The 21,582-nt window shown below is 42.5% G+C and overlaps 1 protein-coding gene across 1 annotated transcript in view; it reads right to left on the bottom strand.

The window, feature by feature from the left end:
* Nucleotides 1–17,398, bottom strand: part of MEGF10 (multiple EGF like domains 10) — a 164,025-nt gene extending 146,627 nt beyond the window's left edge. Inside the window, exon 1 of the mRNA XM_082724101.1 lies at nucleotides 17,157–17,398. The gene's annotated coding sequence lies outside the window, so the exon portion shown is untranslated. The remainder of the gene's footprint in view (nucleotides 1–17,156) is intronic.
* Nucleotides 17,399–21,582: the final 4,184 nt, after the last annotated feature.

Raw genomic sequence — 21,582 nt, forward strand, 5'->3', positions numbered from 1 at the left:
CATCTTATAAATAAGGAAACACACACCAAAGAATTTTTTTTTTTTTAACTGCCAAAGATCAAATAGAGGAACAGCTAGATCTCAAGACAAGATCTTTAATCTCCAGATAAGATATTCATTCCACCACTCGGGGCTACCTAACAGAGTTCTAGTGGGAAAATATGCTCCCTCACTCAAAAAACGTTTACTTCTTTCACTGAAGAATATGCTAAAAAAATGTAAAATTGTATGGATTAGTGACACTGACCTTAACGTCTGCATCACTTCTTTTTGTTTTTTTTTTTAAGATTTTTTTATTTATTTGACAGAGAGAGAGATCACAAGCAGGCAGAGTGGCAGGCGGGGGAAGGGGGGAAGCAGACTCCCTGCTGAGCAGAGAGCCCGACACGGGGCTTGATCCCAGGACCCTGAGATCATGACCTGAGCTGAAGGCAGAGGCTTTAACCCACTGAGCCACCCAGGCGCCCCTGCATCACTTCTAATGCTTTTCCTCGGCACCAGATTAGAAAACACAAACATTTACCTCACATTGATACAATTTTAAAAAGTGGGCAGCTACACTCATGGGTAGTACTGTAATTTCATGCTTGGGGGATTCCATCAACCTCCCAGAACTCAGACCCATCAACCTCCCAGAACTCAGCATAAAGCACATTTCATGAAGAGTTAAACTGGATCAAGGGTTCCTGGGTGGATCAGTCAGTTAAGCATCTGCCTTTAGGTCAGGTCATGATCTCAGACTTGTGAGGTCAAGCCCTACATCAGGCTTCCTGCTTAGCAGGGAGTCTGCTTCTCCCTCTCCCTCTGCCTCTGCCTCTGTGTTCTCTCTCTCACACAAATAAATAAATAAAATCTTAAAAAAAAAAAAAATGGCCAAATAAATAAATAAAATCTTTAAAAAAAACACACACACACACACACACACACACACACAACAACTTGAACTGAACCAATGGAATGAAACGTCCCAAAAGTTACTTTCTCCTTAAATCATTTTCTTCATCTGGACTTCTTTTCCCTAACCGTACGCTCCCCACTGGGGCCTTGGGGATCCTTCTGAGGTCTGACACACTGATCACCCACAAGCATCTTCACTTTCCTGAGCTTCTCAGCAGCCAGCAACGGCTGGGCAAAAAAAGAATGAGCGGGCTGGCCATTGTGCATGGCTTACTTTCTGTGGGCACAGCCTCCAGAGCCAGACAGAGGCCTGGTCTTCTCCCCACATACCAGGGAGCACACCGTGGAACAAATGGCCACAGTATACCCTGAAGGGGCTTTGCTCTGCTTGGGTTCTGAGTTGTGATAGGTCCACCTCCTAAGCAGAGATTGAGAAGCTGCTTTGGTTTTAAAGAACAGGTTCTCAGAAGTCAATGACAAAACTTGCCTGGTTTCCACAGCCCTTTCTTTACCCACTGACATTTTGCTCTGAAATCTGCCTGTCAGGCCATGGTTGCCCTCCTTCTCAGCAGTGGAGCCGGACACACTCACCATCAAAGGAAAGAGAGAGGACACGTCAGCCCCTAACACATAAAAACACTGTGGTCTCCCGTGTGTGCCAGTGAATGAAACTACATGCTGCTGGACTCTAATTTCATGGTTCCATTTTTACAAATAGTTACAACTGTGCCAAAAAATGAAAAATTCTCTTCCAAATTCTCTGGCTAGACAGGAGTTTCCTGAGGTCAAGCTATAAGAAATCCTTCTTGGATAGAGACTTAATATCTCTCTGTCTGCCACACCTGAACTCAGACAAATTGAGAAAGATTGGAGTTTGATCCTCTAGGGAGAAGGCGACCCATAAGCACATGTTTGAAATTCTAAAAGCAAATTTAGGGGATTGCTTTCAGAAGATCTCTGGACTTTGTAACAATGCAATATCCTCAGCCAAAGACAGTTATGCTGGCAGGTGACAACTGAACCCAGAGGGTTAGCTTATGGGATCATCACCACCATAAAAATTGAACTCTCCAGAAGTGATGGGCTACAGGGAGGCCCTCTGAATGGTCCCCAGAAGTTGTACAAACAAAACTACAAAGCATCATTTACATATTGCCTTGAAAGGAAGGCAAGGATTTTTTTGCCCCAGCCCTAGCTTGGCAGAGCTTGACATCATAAACATTTTTGTTTTTGTATTGACCGGCGGCAGAAGTAAATTGCCTTTGTTCCAGGCAGGTCTTCACCAAAATAAAAGTAGACCATCTGGCCAGCTCTTCTGAGGCACCCTTTGTACCTGAATCCATGGCTGGGCTCAGATGCAATCATGGTCCTTCCTGGAGGAGGACCTCCACTCCTTGGTGTGAGGAACTGCCTCGTCTCTCCTAGCTGAGGCAAGGGGCTGCTTTGCTGGCACGACCTCCATTATTCACCCTCCCTCATAGCCTCTACCCTTCAGTCCTGCTGCATTATTAAAGAGTACCTAGGGGGTCAGTGGTTCAAAACCCGAAAATCTAGTGGAGAAAATCTATTCCCGTGCCTCCTGTCCTCCTAACAACAGTGTGCACTCCTCATTGACTATTTCCCTGCTGATAAGCACCTCCACTAGGGGAAAGACTGGGTGTCTTGGGGAAGTTTGAATCAAGCAGTGATGCTCCCTTGCCATCTTGCTGGTATACGGCAGGTGATAAAGTCAAGATTATCCATTGGAATGAAGATTAGGACTGTGGGTCAGGTTCACTTTTTCATGTGAACATCCCTGTTCTGTAAAGTCCTGTTCATGTAGTTCTGAATAATTCTGAAATTAATCAGGCCCACAAGGATTTAAGTTCTTAGACTTTTTTTTTTTTTTTAAGAGAATAAACGAAAAAGTCAGCATGTCCGGGTTCTGCTCAGACTGCCTTAACAAAACACCACAAACTGAGTGACTTACCAGAAATGTATTTCTCACAGTTGTGCAGGCTGGGAAGTCCAAGGAGAAGGTGCTGGCCACCTCAGTTTCCAGTGAGAGCTCCCCTCCTGACTTCTAGATGACCTCCTCCCTGTGTTCTTAGAGGATGGAAAGAATGAGCTCTGGGGCGCCTGGGTGGCTCAGTGGGTTAAAGCCTCTGCCTTCGGCTCAGGTCATGATCCCAGGGTTCTGGGATCGAGCCCCACGTCGGGCTCTCTGCTCAGCAGGGAGCCTGCTTCCTCCTCTCTCTCTCTCTCTGCCTGCCTCTCTGCCTACTTGTGATCTCTGTCTATCAAATAAATACATAAAATCTTTAAAAAAAAAAAAAAAAAGAAAGAATGAGCTCTGATGTCTCTTTCTCTTCCTCTTCAGCTCTACTGGTTGGGGCCCCACATTATAACCCCATTTAGCCTTTATCACCTCCTCACGGGCCTTAGGTCCAAATACGGTCATAGTGAAGGATAAAGCTTCCATATATGAATTTTGGGAGATCTAATTCAGTCTATAGTATTGTGCTTGACCATTTGGGGACTAAAAGGTAATTAATACAGTTCTTATGGGATCAAGGAGTTTAAAAACTAGAATTCATTTATTCTAGAAATAGAAGGGCCCTCAAGGTCTATGCCGTCTCTTCCCATAAGCTCCAAGGATTCCTTCTAGACATACTCCAAAATGTGCCTCCTGAAAGGTGGTTGGTTATTTCAGTCTGCTTCACAGAGAGAGGCACAGAGGCACAGAGATCTGAGGTGGTCTGTGGTACTTGTGAAATTAAATTCAAACTCTGGTGAAGTCTCCAAAAGGAGACCTGAGGTGCTCAGGTCTGCAACACCAACCACATTCTGCATCTCCAGACTCCTAATGCTCTAATGCTGACCAGGGAGCACCACTCAGACCAACATGTTCCTAAAGGCTTCTTTTTTTTTTTTTTTTTTTTTTTAGATTTTATTTATTTATTTGTAAGAGAGAGAGTGAGAGCACAGGCAGACAGAGTGGAAGGCAGAGTCAGAAGGAGAAGCAGGCTCCCTGCAGAGCAAGTAGCCCGATGTGGGACTCGATCCCAGGACGCTGGGATCATGACCTGAGCCGAAGGCAGCTGCTTAACCAACTGAGCCACCCAGGCGTCCCATTCCTAAAGGCTTCTTGATCTAGAATGTAGGAGAAGCATTATCTGGAATATTGTTCCCAAGCCAAGATCAAGATTATAGTTTGTCAGAGAGAGGAACTTTGTTGTTTTCCTGAAGTATGAATGTAGGGTTTGTATGCTAAGTAATTTGACAAAGTCAACTTTCAAGATAGTACAGCATCTTAAAGACCTTAGACCTGAGATGTCCCATAGCAGGTCTCTGTAAGACCCTCTCTGGAATTAAAAAGAGACAGGACCTCAACAAATCCTTGATTTGAAACTCATCAGATACAAATAAACAAATGAAACTTACTGAGCATCTACTATATGCCAGATAGAGTCCTTTACATTCATTATGTCAGTTGACCCTCATAATGGGTCTATGAGAAAGCTAGCATTATTACCCCCACTTAACTGATAAAGAGACTGAAGACTGGAGTAAGTGGTTCGGGGTCATACATCTACTAAACATTGAGACAAAACAGTATTTAAATCCAGGAAGTCTGGTTGTAGAACCCACACTCAAAACCACTCCATGACCTGGGCGTTAACTTTCCAAGTACGTTCATCCACAGAACATAACAGTCAGGGCTTGAAATGTATACTAGAGTGCAAATCCAAGAGGGCAGGGACCTTGTTTATCTTGGGTATCATCCCATTCTGACCAAGGGAAATCACATGGAAGGAAACAGGTGCTCAATAAATACTTACTAAATAAAAAAAGAACAGATTATGTGAGATTTCATGAAATTACTGTACTATTCTCTCCAACTGTCTTCTAATTTTTATATGATTTTCTACTCCTATCATCACTGGTAATCTTTTGTTATCCACTACCAGGTGAATTTAAGCAGATTTCAAAGATTTTCAAACTTGGCTCCAACATACACCTCCGACCTCATGCGTTGATACTCCAATATAAAACACTCCCCTCCGGGCACCTCTGCCAGCCCTCACCCCTGCCCCTCCTGCTCTCACCCTGGCCATGTACGTTTCTACCAACTGGGGTACTTTCTCAATCTTTGCCAATTATATGAAGCTCACTCATCACCTTCTCTCAGGTGAAGGTGTAAAGCCTTTTCTCATCACCCAAGTCACAGTGCTCTCTCCCTCTCCTAAGAAGAATTCACCTGGAACATATCACCTGCTTCTTCATCCTTCCCTGTCTTCACAGATGGAGGGTAGGGACCATGCCTGCCTATCAGAATTAGAGCCCTGCCCCAAGGAAGACTTCTGAAATGCAGACATGGTTGTGTTTAATCTGGGTGTCAGTTTATGTGTGGGTGTTCATTTGGTGAAAATGTGTTGAGCTGTTCAATTCTGTTTGTATTCTTTTTGTATGGATTTTATACTTAAAAGGCTCAAAAAAATTGTTATAGCCTATATTCTAAATTCTAAAGTTTACTATAGAATTAAAGCTGTAGCAGTGATAGAGAACAGTAGACTTTGGGAACCCCAACTGTGTATAATTTAGATCTTGGTATTCTCTGCAACACACAAAAGGCTTAACTCAGACACATCAAGAGCAGACACTGACTGACTGATGCAGATACATCTCATTTAAATGCAAAACACCTACTGATGTGTGTATTTTTTTTTAATAAAGGTCAAAAAGATTTCATTGAGTTAAAATACACACTACATAGAACTCACCATTTTAAACACACTGTGCAAACATTACCATTACCTAATTTCAGAACATTTTCATCACCCCAGAAGAAAACCCCATACCCATGATACAATCACTCCCCATTTCCTCCTCCCTAGGCCCGGGGCAACCACTAACCTACTTTCTGTCTCTAGGGATTTGCCAATTCTGGACATTTCATATAAATAGGAGTATACAGTATGTGGTCATTTGTGTCTGGTGTCTTTAGCTTAGCATCACGTTTTCCAGGTTCATCCATGTCCTTGATAGCATGTATCAGATTTCACTCCTCTTAAAGGAATGAGTAATATTTCACTGTATACATACATGACATTTTTTTCATCCAGTCTCCAGTCAATAGTCAGTGGAAATGTGGGTTGTTTTTATCTTGTAGTTATTGTGAATAATGATGATACAAACATTTGTGCACATGTTTTTGTTGGAATGTCTTTTTTTAAAGATTTATTTATTTATTTTAGAGAGTGAGCGTGCACAGTGGGGAGGGGCAAAGGGAGAGGGAGAGAGAGTATGAAGGAGACTCCCTCACAACCCTGAAATCATGACCTGAGCTGAAACCAAGAGGCTCAGTCAATTCTGCCATCCAGGTGCCCCTGGAAAACTTTCATTCGCTGATCTCCTACTATAAGATAATACTATCTTCATGAAAAAACACTGATGCCTGTGGATAAATTTAACTGTTGCATTCCAGAATATTTTAAATTTCTTATAGCTTATATTTTGGGTCAGAAACTATTTTCTAATTAATGGGATCTTACTTAAGCCCTTGGATGATTCTTTCATAAAGGTATATGCAAACCTTATTCCTATTAATTATTCTTCCCTCTTTTAAGATTATTTGGTGTTAAATAGTGATAACTGATATTGACAGAGAGCTTACTATGTGCCTCCCACTATGCTAAACATAGCTGTCTTCAAAGTACATACTGTTTGCCCTTCCCAGGTGATGAAAGAAGGCTTGGAGAGCATAAGTAGCCTGCCCAGGGTCATGAAGGTCCAAAAGGTGGACATGGGAGCCTGAACCAGGTTATCACATGTCATATGGTAAATGAGAACAGCCAGGACTAGATTCAGACCATCAAAATCTTGTCTCTTAACTCATGACTTTAATCACACGTTTGTGTAAGTCCTTGTGTTAACTTGAAGTTAACCTTCAAGACCAATACCTAAAGGAAGTGTACAGAATGGATATGTACACATCTCACAGATGTACTAAAACCATTTTAAAGCCAAGAACTCCAAGTTCTCCTTAAAAACAAAACAAACCCCAAACTCCTGTTTTCTCTGTTTGAGTATACTAGCTCCATATTGTAACAGCAAGCTAGAATGTTCCACAGGCATGATGACCCACACTGGTGATGGTTGATGTCCTCTAGATGGAACAAGGACCACAGACTGTTCTTGTGCCAGAAGTGTCCCCTTGCTTATGGCGATGCTACTTTAACAGTATTGCTCCTGGAGCTCACTGTGGTGCTCAGGAGGTGACGGCCGGAATAAGCAAAGAGAGAGGAGCCCAAGGCCCCACACCTCCTACTGCTAAGTCTCAGTTAGCAAAATGAGAGGAAAAAAATAAAAGTATTTCAATATTAGACTTCAGGGAAGATGTTACCTAGAGACTCAGAAAAAAATAAATAATGTATAGAGTCTTCTTTGATTTTTCCTGACAGATTACAAGGAAGAAGGTGAGTAATGGGAGTGAGATTTTGTAGTTGGCCAAGTTGGAGGGATGCTTGTGTTTTAGATTCTCAAGAGCGGGTCTCCGCTGACACTGTTGATTTCTTAGGCACCAGATTTGCTGCCTAGAAAGGTAAAAAAACCAATTATGCTGTGGCTGGTCCATTGCTTTCTGACACTGGGCTCTACCAACTATGGAAGGAAGGGAAAATTCATGGATGTTTAAAGCTCCAGGCCTTCCCAGCTCCACCAAGATCCAAACTATACAACAGTTGGGGTTCCCAAAGTCTACTCTTCTCTATCACTGCTACAGCTCTAATTCTATAGTAAACTTTAGAATTTAGAATATAGGCTTTAAAATTTTTTTGAGCTTTTTAAGTATAAAATCCATACAAAAAAAAAAAAAAAAAAGAAGAACACAAACAGAACTGAACAGCTCAACATATTTCCACTAAATGAATACCCATATGTAACTGACACCCAGATTAAACACAACTATGTCTGCATTTCAGAAGTCTTCCTTGGGGCAGGACTCTAATTCTGATAGAAAATGAAGCCCCATGCTAACACCTCATGCCTAAAAAAGCATTCAGTGCAACCTGGGACATAACCACAATAAAAGATGACCATATCACCTCCCTGTTTTTTCAAAAGCTGCATCCACGCAGACGTTCAAGCAGAGCGCTGTACTCATCCCTCAGAGCACTGAGGAATGAGCCTTTCCAAATCACAGGAATGGAGCCAAATGAACAGCCTAATGACAATGAAGTGAAAATTAATTAACTCATCAGCAGAATGTTTAACACAATGCTTTTGCCACCTGCAAAGAACAGTCTTGTCTTCCCCTTCAACACTTCAAAGGCACCTACCTCACTGGTAAAAGCAAATATCCACTCAGTAAAGTATAAACAAACTGCAAGGGAGGGAGAGGGGAAGTCTAATGAAGAAAATAAAGCCACTTGCCTCTCTGCAATCCACTTGCTTCTCCTTCTTTAATGGATTTACAATGATAGTCTACCATCAAGGTGCAATGATAGACTTAATTACAAGGAGCTCTAAGTGACCTCGAGAAAATCATATATGGCCCTCTCCTGGGTACAAACCTCCTTCAGCCTAATCCTCCCAGTAAGGAAACCTCTTATCTCAGAGACAAAAGGATCCCTACTGGCCAATGAGCACCAACTCCCTGAAAACTTTTTGTAAATGGGCTCTTCACAGCCCACTATATCCAAAAAAGGCTTTCCCCATTTTTGCCCCACTCAAGGCTATATCCCCTGCCTAATTGGAAAAAAAGAGAGAGAGAGAGAGAGAGAGAGAGAACAAGGAAGAAAAAATAGCCACCTACAAATATCCACAGGAACCAGGGACTAAGTTCCCTTTTGAAGGAAACTCAGATTCAAAGCATGAATGAATAACACACTTTTTCATAAAGGGAATAATCAGACTAAATGAACAATCCTGTGTGAAAAAGGCTGTGACCTTTGCTGAGGCTATGACCTTGAATTTGAATCCTGGGACACAAAGAATGTAGCCAATTGTTGAGCTCTGGATTAGATCTTTACAGGAAGTTTGCAAGCCTCTTCCTCCAGGGCTAGAATCCAGTTTGGAAGTTGGGGGTGGGGGGTGGTATTGAAATGGGAATCCCCCAACATCATAACTGTCTAAATAGATCCATAATTTTCTAATGGAATTAACTGTATTTTAATCTAAAACAAAAACAAAACAAAACTTCTCTGCTTCAAATCTTAATCTGAATCTAGATTTGGAAGGATTAGGAACACATCATGATATACACAGTAACCATACCCTGGAACAAAGAATCATTCTATGAGGTCATAGGCCTTATACTTTCAGACCAAACACCTGTCTTTGATGAACCTGGGGAGAACAGGCAGTGAAAATGTGCCTTCCCATGAACAGAGAGGTCTTTTTTATTTTTTCAAATCAATAATAAAACCCTGCAGTAAGCCAGTGGAACGTACTTGGAAACAATACCTCATTGGCCAAAGATCAACTGGGAGTTCTAACAGACTTGTTCCCCTAACGCCACGTCTCACGCTCCCAAGCCAGATTAATGGTGCTTCCACAGAATTACTTTCTTCCTTCCCAAATCCTACCTCGGACACATTGCTGCAAGTAGTTTAACTGTGAAAGGCCTTGACCTCCTTTCTTTGTCTCTCCGATTCAAGTGTGTCTGTTTCCTTGGGGCTACCAAGCTCAGTTGGATGGCTGGCCAGAGCTGAATGTAGCATCAGCCAACCACAGAACAATGGGCCCCTTTCTCTGGCTGTCACATGAACGGCGTTATGTTACAGCCATTGTCCCTGCAAGCAGAGAAGGAGAGGCACGGGTTCTCACAGACCAGCTATTCTCCCTGACCCCCTCTGACCAAGTCACTAAAATATTTTACAAGAAGAAAGAAAAAGGAAAAAGACTTGGGCCTGCTGAACGGAGGAACAGAGCCCTAAAAGAGATTTCAGAGCGTCCATGGACCACCTGCATCAGAATATCTTGTCGAAAATACACCTCCCGGGTCCCCGCAACACATCTACCAAGTCCAAATCCTGATAGGCGAGCCAGTATTTGCTGGTGAGTCTCAGGCCTCTGTTTGAAAACAGACTGCACAGAGGCCTTGCTAACCTCACTCATGGCTGAGTGTGCATGTCTCTCTGCTCAAGAAAGGCAGAGAAGATGGGAGATAGCTGATAGCATGTGTACCAGATTTTAGGGTGGGGGGAACATGAGGAGAAGATGGGTGAGAAGGATCAGAATGATCACAGCACGGAAGAATGTGGAAAATGAGACTGGAAATTTAAAAAAAAAAAATCGCTGGTCAAAGGGAATAAGAATTTGAGGGGAGGACCAGCAACAAGAACAAAGAGGGAGGGGCAGCAAAAGTTGCAGGAAGACTCAGAAGTAATCTAGCAGAGGCTGGAGCCTTCAGGAAAAAGATGGACAGGAAGAAAGCTCCCTGGATGGTACGGACAGACATAGGGATTTTGTATTTTTCATTTTAAATAATTTAATTGCTAAATAGTAACCAATGACGGTATATGAAATGGTTATAGGTAACATATAATAGTTATAACAATAATTAATAATTTAAATGGTTTAATGGCTTTAAGTTTTAAGATGTGAACCTCCTTCACAGTCCCAAGCCTTAAAGGTCAGCCACTCAGAGCTACACGTTCGATGATATTTTACAAAGTGAGAGAGAGAAGTGATATCTGGATTTCTGTGGACAACTTCATGTGAAAAGAGATAGTACAGGAGTGGGGCAAGATAATCACTAAACCGAAGATCTTAAGGGAAAGTATGAATTCAGATCCCGGTGATGCTAGAAAAACCACATCCCTGACCCCACCCTCCACCCCCAAGAAGCCCCAGAGTTGTTAAGTGAATTAGCCATTTCCTCATTTTGTACCTTCTCATGGAACAGGGCTCCATTTTTAAATGAATCCCAGAGATGCCCTAAAGCACATCTGCTGTACGTAATGAAATTGTGGCATCGTAACCTGAGGGGCTCCTCTTGTGTACCTTGTGCTGTGGGAGCAGGCAGAATCTTGTCCTAGAGCCCCTGTGTGGTTACCACGAAATGATTCTCAAATGTTACCTCACCACTCCTATGGAATGGTTTCGCCACTATTGCTTGAAAATGTCTTGCGAATGTCTGCAGCCACATGTTTGCTGAGCTCATTTCCTTGTCTAAAATGCGCCATAACCCAAACCCTCTCTCTTTGAGGCCCTACCATGCCAGGAAACCTTTGTTGAGCACGCCGAGCCCTCACTCTCTCCCAAATGAATTTTCAAAGAAGCTCTCAGAACCGCCCACTGGCCCTTACTACATCCAGCCTTACCCAGTCAGTTGTATTATTTTTATCTTTGTTTATTTTTAAGGCAAGAATCTTGGTAATTCCATATAATAATCATCCCTATGCCCTATACACCTAATAAATAATGGATGGGCAAAAATAAAACTCACCCATTTCTTTTTTTAAAGGACACCAAAGTCACATCTTATCATTAATTCCTTGTCCAAAAACATAAAGTACCCTTCTGAAGCTACCAGTGGAAGTAGATAGTTTAAATTCCTCATTTTCATTGCAGAATTGGACTCCCTGGGCCCAAAACAAAGAGTATATACTTCTGTTTTGCTCCTAAAGGAAAAAGGTAAATTTGTGTTTTGGTTTTCAATTTGCTATCAAAAATATATTTGTTTAAGATTTTATTTATTTATTTGACAGATAGAGATCAAGTAGGCAGAGAGGCAGGCAGAGAGAGAGAGGAGGAAGCAGGCTCCTCACTGAATAGAGAGCCTGATGCTTGGCTTGATTCCAGACCCCTGAGATCATGACCCAAGCTGAAGGCAGAGGCCCAACTCACTGAGCTGCTCAGGTGCCTCCCGCAGAATTTTTTTGTTAAAGAAGACAAGCAAGTCTTCACCAGAAGGTATTTAAAGATACATCGTGGGATGATCACTTGTGGTGAGGTCTGAGACAAACCAGATCTGTGCCACTCATCCAGACCAGCCAGGATGTTCACGAAGAGGCACTCAGTCAGCCTCTAGGATGGGGCCTCCTTGCTCTCAAAGATGATGATTTCAACAGATGCTAATATCCTGCACATGCACCTATCAAGATGAGGTTTCCTATACTGAAATACTGTTTTCTTTGTTTTCGAAGTGAGGGGAAGAGTACGATTTATTACCCTCTAAGTAGGAAATTGAGGTGGTTAAAATGCTTTACATAGTTTCTTTATCTAAGAGCATAAGTCACGAGACGAAACAAGAGAGGAAATCACTAGACATGAAGCTCCATTACAGCAGGATACATGATCATATTCACACTTTCCAGACTAGCTAATGGCAGCGTACACATTATCAAACAACATCCTTATGATGACCCAGAATTTTGCAAATAAAGTTGTATAAAGTGAAACACCGGTTTCTACTTATTTTCTCCCCCATCATATGAGAAATCTTCTGATCAAGTGCTATAAATTAATCTTCTGCAATAACCGTTTTTAAAAGAGTTAGAAAGGCCACCGTGAAAAATCATCTTAAATTGTAAAGAAAGGAGAGACTAGAGATAAATACAAAACCTTGGGATATTCAGATCGAATGAATGATTCAGACCAAATGTACTTACAGAAGTACACTCAGCTGCAAGCTTAAATTCAGGTAGAAAAAGTTAACTTTGGAAACAGAATGGAAAAAGAAGACATATCAACAACAGCTAATGAATTTTAGTTCATTCTTAAAATTAAGCTAATTTTGAATACAGAATACTAGTTATACTTCCTTGAGAAATAAAGAGCATGGGCAGTTCTTACTATTGCTTTATCTGAAGTCCAAACAATCTGGATGTTGATACTCCGTGTGCTGATGCTGCTAACTCCCTGCCTTACGTCACTGGAACTTTCATAAATCAGTCTATGAATGAATACTTTCCATGGTTTATTTTATGGTGAAGCTGTCTATGAGCTAAAAGCTTAACTTTTGCAACACGACCATCATTGTCATTACCCCGTGATGTTTATTCACTCGTTGAAATTATTTCTATTATCACAAAAATGAGTGGGAAATGAAACAACTAAAAGCCTCAAGTTACAAAGAGAAGTTCTGGGTTTCATAAAACTTAATGTGAGACAAAAACGCAGGTTATTAGGCATGCCAAAAATGGCAAATATTTCATCTGAATCAAGACATTAATTGAATTTAAACAGATCAACTGTTGTTCAAATGAGAAGGAAATCACCAAAATTACAAAGAGTTCAAAGAAAGAAAAATTAAAGAAAGGCGTGAACACTGAATTCAGAGTATAAATGACTAGGTAGAATGAGATATTTGGTAATATATGTAGCTCATAGGGCCAGCATCCCTTATAAAATGTAGGGTTTTGCACCATCAATATCTGGACCATTTTTGAGAGTGCACCCTAGGGACGCCTGGGTGGCTCAGTGGGTTAAAGCCTCTGCCTTTGGCTCAGGTCATGATCCCAGGGTCCTGGGATCGAGTCCCACATCCGAGCAAGCCCCGCATCAGGCTCTCTGCTCAGCAGGGAGCCTGCTTCCCTTCCTCTCTCTCTGCCTGCCTCTCTGCCTACCTGTGATCTCTGTCTGTTAAATAAATAAATAAAATCTTAAAAAAAAAAAAAAAGAGTGCACCCTATACTAAAGTAGGAAAAACAGTACTAAGCCAGTCACCACGTTTATGATCAAATATAAAAACAAAGACAAAAGAATGTATAAATTGACAAGCACAGGACAAAAGTTCTTTATTTTATTGGCATTGGCACTTCCATCCCGGTGCCCCAACACTGTTATACACAGCCAGAGCCATCCCAAAGGTATAATAAAATCAGCTCTTGGATTATAGTGCTGCCATAGTGTTGAACATGTAACATTAATTCAGTGGCACATAGTGTTTCATAAGTCTTGGGATAATCTATCTTGCCCATTTAGCTCTCTTACTAACTTTGCACACTATGTCTAGCCAAATTGTAAATTCTTGACTGGCTTCTCCACAGCCCTGAATTCACATATCCGGACCATCCCAAACACTTCGTGTGCTAGGGAAAGTCAACTAGTGTTCATTCATTCCATCTTCCCTGCCATTCTTTAGGCATTATCATATAACTATGATGTGCCAGCCATGCAGATGAAGGCTTAAAATAAGGAATGGTAAATTCACCAATCAGTTGCCCAAACATCCAGATCATAAATACAGCTGACATAATATAATAGATGTCAAATGAAAGCCATCTGCAAAGTAGAGTAGCAATCACAAGAGATAACAGAGAGAATTGCAAAACGCTTCACAGGGTGGGTCTTCTTTGAACATGTCTTGGAGGATAAATCGGTAGGAAGTTGATTGGACTGAAAAGAGGAGCAAAGACATCTCTGGCAGAGAAAATAGCACACACATAAGAAGTAAAGGCAGGCAGTGCATGCTTTTAGGAAAAGGAACCAGATCAAGATTACCTGGAAGCCAGAGGAAGAAGAAAGTAGAAGAAACAACCCAGAGAAGATGTGCTATGGTCTTGTGCATCATAATAAAGAGGTTAGGCTTTCTTTACAGTGTTAGGCCAATTGTGATCTCCACCGGATTCATTTAGGGATCTGCTTCAGTGCAGATATCTGGCCCTTGCATCTCGGGTGGACCCTTGGAATCTGCATTTTCAGTAAGTACCCGGTGACACTGTTGGTCACCATCTGGAGAGCTGCCAAAGATGTTTAAACAAGGCGAAGACACGATGAGACTTGTATCTTAGAAAGATACTATTAGACCAAGCAGACAATCACAAGGAAGGTAGATTCAGTGCTACTACAGGAGCCTGTGACTTGGGTTTGCAATAGGGAACTTGCAATACCGCACAATTTCCCATATCCCCCAAGACTTACTGGATCTGAATCAAAGTGGAAGGGGCCAGGATTTATACTAAATTGAACTGTATGAAATCGCCATTTTCTGTAGGTCAAAAACGGTCAAATTTTGGCAATTTCTCACAGTTTAATGAAAGCTAAAAATTACTAATGAAATACAAGCAGAACTAAATACTTCTCTTCCTTTTTATTATCTGTGCCATTACCCACTTGATTAATACGCAATGATGGAAGTGACAGAATTTATATACCTAAGACAAATGTTAAAAGAAAAAAAGGTTAAAAAGCAATAACTGATGAAATAAGGCAGTTAATCTAAGGATTGTTAGAGATAGAAGGAACGCTGGAGATTATCCAGCTCTTTCCACCTCCCTCCCCGCAAATTTACATATGATGAAGCTAATGGGAGAAGTAACTGGGCTGGAGGTTATACTGAATATTTTGTTCAATTCCTCCGTGGTATGTTCTCCTCATTTTAACAGATCTTGAAATCATTATAGCTAAAAAGTATTTGGGATTTAATTCATGAAGAGCTAGTGTCACGTGATGCCCTCAAATGCTTGGGGTGGGGGGAAGGGGAGACAAAAGGCAAATACTTCTGCATTTTAAAAATGAAGCCAACGAACTTAAATAACATGGAACCTAGATCAGTGCTTGAAATGCCCTAGATGCTTAATAAATATTTATTGAACAAATTAATGATGGACTTCTAAGAAACAGGTTAAATGAGGTATATTAATGCACGGCCTTTCTAAGGTAGTATGCAGGGTGTAAAGTGAGTGTAGATTTCCCACCTGCCAGCCTTTCTCAAGCACCTGTTGGCACCCAACCATCACCCCTTCTGTAAAGCCCCAGTCCTGACGCATGTACCTTTCTTTCTTCTGAAAGGGTCCTAGCAGAAAGCAATACAAAGATCGTGTGTGTGATAAATCTGGCAACACATCTTGTCCTGGCGGGACTGAAGCCCACATGAGCACAGCCTTCAAAGCTCAGCTCAACACAGATAACAACTAACACTTAGCTATATTACAGTGATGCAGTGGTTGATAATATTAGCTAATTCCTAATCAGAGTAATAGCTAACTACCTGCCAGGCTTTTAGCACTCTATGGGCATAGACTCATTAAATCTTCTTCACAATTCTAACAATAAGAAGGATTATTATTATCATTCAGATTCTACAGATGCAGAGAGAGAGATCAAGTAACTTGCCCCAAATCACACAACTGGAAAGTGGCAGGGTTGAAGCTGACCTCAGGTTGCCTGCTCCCAAAGCTCACCCTCTACAAAACTCTTTGATCTTAGAGCTAAAAAACAAAACAAAACAAAACAAAACAAAAAAAATAAACAACAAAAAATCCCCTCTGCAATGGGACCCTTTGGAGCAGTAGTGTCAGAAAGATGGCACTTCTGTATAAAAAAGATCAGATGCTAATCTTTTCATCCATAAGGAATGAAGAATCATCTTTAGTTGAGAAGACCATATACAAAGTGAGACCCAGGATATAAGGGAGAAAGGCAAGAAGAGTCAGCAAGGAATGTGATTCTCCTCTGCCTAGGAACAGTACAGATTTCACTGCCTAAGAAATTTTTGGCTAATAAAATCCCAAACTTTAAATTTCCCCTAAGAATTTGGGTCCTCCTATGATGATATTATCTAAAGAAACATCAAATAAGTGAGGACACTTCGTGCACTGGGGGTACCATCCTTAATTCCAGAAAGAACTAGAGAGACAAAAGGTTTTTCTCAAGCCAGGGCTAAAAGTTCTAGATCAAAGTTATTTAAAGGACTAACACAAGACAGATCTTTCTATGGCTTGAAGAATGTCCCCTCCCAACATTCCCTGAGGAGCCTAGCATTGCAACCAGGAAAGACCCTTCTCGTCTAAATCACCAGGCTTGCTCCCCATACCCCTAAAGAACCCTGAGAACACAGGAAGGGGGAGCATCCCAAGTCTGTGCACAATGTGAATATCAAGTACTGGAAAAAGAAAAGTTTGGAAAAGAAGTTAAGATCCCAGAGAGGTAAAGCTGGTCTGGAAGAAAGGGTCCTGCTGAAACTGCTTTTCATTCTCAGTCTGATTCCACTCTCCTCACCTCCCTACAACCAGCTTTGACACCGTCAATACAGAACAAACACAGAGGAGGCAATGCAAAATAAAATGCGTAACGGAGGTGTCTCTCCAGGAAAAATACTCCTGGAAGTTCCTATACGGCTCCAAAGAACAAGACCAAATATAAACAGTAACAATAAACCATTGAGACAACGTAAACAACCTAGTCTGAGCCCATCCCGCCCCACCTCACGGTGCCCCCGAGTCTCCTGACGAAGGAAAAAAAAAAAAAATGCCCCCAACCCATAACAAACCGGGCAGCGTCCGGCCAAGGTCCCCTGGCTGCCAGAACTGAGTTTGCTCAACTCTTACCCAGGTCCTGGGATCCTGAGATTTGTAGCACAGCACTTTCTGCTCGGTTTTCAACCCCACGCCAGCCAGCCAAGAAGCAAAATTTGTTCCAACAGCGCAGTTAGCCTCCAAGTAGCGTCCCAGAAGAGAGCGATACCTGGTGGTCTCCGTTCTGGTTCCAACGTGCACACGCGGGAAAGAAGGCCAGTCTCGGCGCGTTTCCAGACCCCTAGTTTTGCGCACGGGAAAAGTACTCGCTGCAAACTTAAACTACGTTTTCTTGGTCTGGCCCGAGATGCTGGAGGAGGAGCGGAGTAACCCGAGCTGGGGCTGGGATGCGAGCAGTTGCCGCTGCTGCAGCTGCTGCCGCCGGGGCAGTGACCGAAGGGGGGTGTAGCTTGGCGCCGCGCACTCCCTAGTGCCACCGACAGGATCCTACCCGCCCAACTCCCAAGTCCCGATCCCGATCGCAGGTTGCCCCTGCCCCGAGCGGCTTCCACAGCCCAGAAGTGATCCCAGCAAATAGTCCTGTCACGAAGTTGGCAAACCGTGGGGTCACCGCGAGAAATGAACCAAGTAGTGGTGGAGAGAGTGCCCCCGCCCGCCTGTAGTGAGCACCCCGCGCCAAAGTCCGTGGGAGGTGTTCTAGACCCTCTCTGAGGACTTGGGGTACTGGGGACAGCGCCGGAGTGGCCAGCTGGATGGACGGCACGTCCCCAGTGGTGCCAGGGAAGGAGAGCGAATGTAGGACGGAGAAGGGGTGGATGACCTAGTGGTGACAGAGTGTGCGACGCGGCAACACAGTGGTTGGGAAGGTGGAGCGAGGAACTCGCGGGGAGAGGGGGGGAAGTGAGGGAGCCTGCTTTACAGAGGCGGGGCAAAGGGAACTCCCGGGACCTTCAGAGAATCTTTCCAGGCCCTCCACCCGGCCTCGCGCGGAGATTTCTTGGGGAATGGCTCCCTCTGCCGTCTAGCCAAGGAGGCCCCGGGAGACAAATCACAGAAAGAATAATGAAAAGGTTTTTCTCTGTTTGTGGGTTGGCCAAGACATGAATTCTGCAATCTGCTTCTCCAACTGTCCACCTTCTTCTCTACCAAAGAATTTCCCCGCTTCCGAACTGAAGCACACACAAACCTCAAACTCCTGGACAATTCTTATAGTCAGCTGAATTCTGCTACCTCCCACCACCACCACCCCTCCAGAAAAGGCTTTTGCGCCATACTCACGCCAGACGATCTCCTACCAGGTTTCTCTTGCTTACATGAATATGAACTCTTTCTTTTTGGAGACATCTCAAATACGTATGTGTCTCCAGTCAGTAACAGCATCTGCAAATAGTCCATACTCAAGATTACACTTGAAGGAATGGCACGAATAAGCATACAGAGATCACCATCTTCCTAGGTCACCCCTGGAAATTCCCAGGGGAAGTGTGCATTTGTTTGTTGTTTGTTTGTTTACCAGACATTATTAACACTTCTTCCGGCTAAGGGCTGCTCCATTTTTCCTTGGGGGACCACTCCTGCCACACTTAGTTCAGTCTGGATGAGAAGGTCTGTTGGAAAGGTCCATCTTTTCCAGGTTCAAGAGCCAGCACCTGACTGAAGCTGGTCCCTTTAGACCTTCTCTGCAGGAATGTGAACTTTGATCAGAACAGCTCAAGGACCAAAAATCTAGAACTGATGGACCAGATGACAGGGTTCTAAAGATTGACCATGAGCTCAAGTCACTTAATCCCCAAAGCTACCCTGCTTTATGTTTTGGGAAACCTGGTTGCTCCACTGACTCTTTTTTTTTAATCAACTATATGGAGACATGATTTACATTCAATGTGTTGTGCTCATATTAAGTGTATGACTTGATGAGTTTTGAGTAATCTGTACATGTATGGAGCCACAGTCAAGATAATGAATGACTCCATTATGCCAAAAAGCTCCTTTGTGCCTTTTTGAAGTCAGTTTCCCACACACCACATCATCCCTGTCCCCTGAGCTGCTTTCTGTAACTACAGATTAATTTTGTCTTTTCTAGAGTTTCTAGAATGGAATCACATAATATGTATTTCTTTGTATCTGGCTTCCTTCACTGAGCATAATGTTTCTGAGAGTCACTAATCTTGATTAAATCAGCAGATTGTTTCTTTTTATCGCTGAGCATCATTCCATTGTATGGGTAATCACAATTTGTTTGCCCATTCACCAAATGTTGATGGACATTTGGGTTGTTTCCAGTTTAGGCTCATTATGAATAAAGCTGCTAGGAATACTGCTGTACAAGTCCTTTTGCAGACATATGTCCTTTTCCTTATTTCACAGCAGTGGAATTACTGGTTTATACAGAAAGGGTATAATGACATAACAGTTATCCAAAGTAAATGTATCACCTTACATTCACACCAGCAATGTAGGACAGTTGTTTTACATCAACAGTTGGTACCGTCAGTTTTTTTATTTTAGCATTCTCCTGGCTATACAGTGGTATTTCATTATGGTTTTAATTATGTATCCCTAATGACTAATGGTGGAATATTGATCTGTATTATTATTTTCTCATGATCACTCCATCTGGCAGGAGGTTCATCAATGTTTTTAAATCGATCTAAGTATTTTCCAATCCTCTCAACCAAGAAAATAGTGCCCTGAAGGTCTTTGGCACAAATCATCACTCCAAAGACTCCTGCCCTCACCAGCATTCCAGTTCCCTCTTTACTATCTCAGCCACAGCTTGTCTGCAGCCTGGAAGTTTCCTCTTGAGTCCCTGTATACTCTACACCTCCCACCCAGCTTGCCTGTGAACTAGAGGTGTCTACTGAGACTCTGCTCCCTCTCCAGGACCCTCTGTGGCTCATCTGTGGTCCAGAGCATTCCCTGGTGCTATTCCAGTGCTCTTCCTCTCTCTGCATGCTCCCACTACCTGTTACTCGTCACCAGGGTTTTGCCTGCTCTCCAGGGGGTTGCTTCCTGATGCCTAAGAGACTTCAGAGCAGCTTGAGCCTAGGCAAACCAGCAAACTTCTTTGCTATCCAGTATATACTGAACTATACCTTTTCCAATGAGGTCTAAACCCTTTTCAATTTTATCCTTCCTTAAGCGCTTTCCTGGCCCTAGAGTAACATGCAGAATTGTCATATCATCAGTCGCTTTTCATCAGAGTCAATAAGCCTCCATATTAAAATGCCCCTGTTTAACTGACAGCGTGGCTTCTATCTTCTGATCCGACTCAGGCTGATGCACTGTAATAAGGTATGACCTTTTGGGGGTCTCTTTTTGGATGTTCACTGAAGACTGTTCTCTCTCCACTCTGCTTATCAGTCTAGCCAGCGCTCTGGGAACTGTTCTGCTTTCACTTTCCCGATTGGTATGTACCTACTCTTACACCGTGTTAGCCCATTCATCATGGCTTATTATTAAGCAATAGAAGGACCCTATGAAATTGCTGTAAGTCTTTCTTTGTATAAATCTTTCCTCTTTGGTGCACTGTCCTCCAAAATCCAGCCATGCCAACCTCCCTGAATTCCACTCTCTTGTGCTCCCCTGCACTGTAGGCCAGGAACCAGCTCATCAGAAAGCCAGAATGATTCTGGGGTTCGTTGCATTTGCTTACCATTTCTCAGGGATCACAGTCCTCTGGCCCAACCTCTGAAAGGAGGTTTTTTGTTGTTGTTGTTGTTTGTTTTGTTGTTTTTTTGTATTATGTCTAATTTTTATTTGTTTAAAGCTGGAGCCCAAGTCCAGCCAGGCTAGTCCTTCATAGCCAGAAAAGAAAGTTCTTTTCCTTTACTTTTTGGAGCTATTCTTAGAAAAAGAAAAATCTTCCATATGTTTCTGTGTTTTTCTATGTTTTTACTTATTTTACTTGAGTTGGATAGAATTTTTTTTTAAAGATTTTATTTATTTATTTGACAGATAGAGATCACAAGTAGGCAGAGAGGCAGGCAGAGAGAGAGGAGGAAGCAGGCTCCCTGCTGAGCAGAGAGCCCGACATGGGGCTCAATCCCAGGATCCTGGGACCATGACCTGAGCTGAAGGCAGAGGCTTTAACCCCCTGAGCCACCCAGGTGCCCCAATAGAATTGGTTTTTGTTTCTTTCATCCAAAGACCTTCAAATGATACATGTGCACTATCCAGAATGAACACAGAAAGCATTTCAGACCAAGCCTTGAACAACCTGGATTACTGCAAGGCTTTTACTGACCTTTATTCTGAACTCTATAGCATTATTAACAGAAGGTTTTATGGGATTTTGTTGGTGCTGGTGGTGGTAACTATACTATTCTGTTAACATGGAATCTATAATCTACTAAAATTCCAATATGATTCCTATTTGCTATCAAGCCTGACTTTTAAAAATATTATTTATACAATTAGTTGGGACTTTCATAGTAATTTTATGGGACTATTCATTTTGTCCTTTGAAATTCCATTTTTCTATATGCTGTCAATCTTT

Source organism: Mustela nivalis (genome assembly GCF_964662115.1).
Source record: "Mustela nivalis genome assembly, chromosome: 3".
Lineage (NCBI taxonomy): Eukaryota > Metazoa > Chordata > Mammalia > Carnivora > Mustelidae > Mustela > Mustela nivalis.